Here is a 1520-nt window from a genome sequence, read left to right as displayed (position 1 = left end):
AACGGAGTCCTCACCACTTCTAGTTATCGAATAATCTGGAAAACTTAACATTTAAAAAGGCTATTAAAACATATTTCTCAGACTGAGAAATTTCTGAAGGGGATATAACAGAAATGACGAGTCTACACTATAAATAATACTGAAAGTTTATAACGCCTGAAACAGGGGATCGATACCTGTGGTAAGCACAGCATTAATAGCTTATTGCGTAGTTTTGTGCTTAACAACAAAACAAACAAGTATATTTGGAAGAAGTTTCAAAGTTGCTTATATTTTATAATCAAAATTTCGAGATTAATAATACTCATCTTGTAGAAGTTCCAAATTTGGTGTACATTTTATACTTCGACTTAATTATAAAGTAGTTAATTAGAAAAATAGAAACAGTAACAGCTTTTATTAAATGTGCAAAAAAACCTAAAAAAATAGTGATATGTTTCTTGATCAATCCAAAGCTTCAAACAAGATGGCCCTGCATGGCCAGGTGGTTAGAGCGCTCGACTCGCAATCTGAGGGTCGCGGGTTCGAATCTCCGTCACACCAAACATGTTCGTCCTTTCAGCCGTGGGGGCGTTATAATGTGACGGCCAATCCCACTATTTGTTGGTAAAAGAGTATCCCAATAGTTGGTGGTAGGTGGTGATGACTAGCTGCCTTCCCACTGCTAAATTAGGGACGGTTAGCGCAGATAGCCCTCGTGGAGCTTTGCGCGAAATTCAAAACAAACAAACAATCAAACAAGATATAAAAATACAGAAAGCCCCCCAAAAAAATACAAACTAAAAACACAAAATTTTCATGTGGCTGGTTCGTATTGTTATGAATCCTTGTTATTTTTATTGAAAGGAAGCTCGATAGTGGATCTCTCCTAGGGCGGTGGTGGCTTGATCGATGTAGTCTGTAACATAGGTTGTTGTTATTAAGACCGAGTTCATAACAACTACTATATCTGCTAAACCTGAGTTGGAGAAACAATAAGTAAACAAAACATCTCGTACAACAACATTCAAGTGAGTCAAAAAAACAAATACATTTCCGAATAGAGGAGAGAAAAAAATGTTTCTGTTAGCAAGAAATGTTTCTTGTGCTTTACCGATTAATTTCGAAGCTTTTGATATCCAGATGCTCATTTTTAACGTAATACGGTTGTGAGGTTCAATTGTGGTTTTTTTACCAGTTTTGAAACACAGAATGGATGTTGAACTTTGCTCTGTAAAAAAACAACAAATGCTGTTTGATTTCTCGATAATTAACTAAACAACTTTATCTCCCACTAAAGGTACTTCTGTCCCACAACGTAAGAGATTAAGAAATCTTGTTAAGACTTTAGCTCTGTAATACAGCTTAACGACTTACATTTATGGGGACGAGGGCTATCTGCGCTAGCTGTCCCTAATTTAGCAGTCTAAGACTAGAGGGAAGGCAGCTAGTCGTCACTACCCACTGCTAACTCTTGGGCTACTCTTTTACCAGTTGGAATGATAGGTGGCGTTAATACATACTTAATACTTCTTTAGAGC

This window comes from Limulus polyphemus, unplaced genomic scaffold (assembly GCF_000517525.1).
Source record: "Limulus polyphemus unplaced genomic scaffold, Limulus_polyphemus-2.1.2 Scaffold4761, whole genome shotgun sequence".
NCBI lineage: Eukaryota > Metazoa > Arthropoda > Merostomata > Xiphosura > Limulidae > Limulus > Limulus polyphemus.
The sequence above is the reverse complement of the archived record's forward strand: the minus strand, read 5'-3'. Positions refer to the sequence as shown.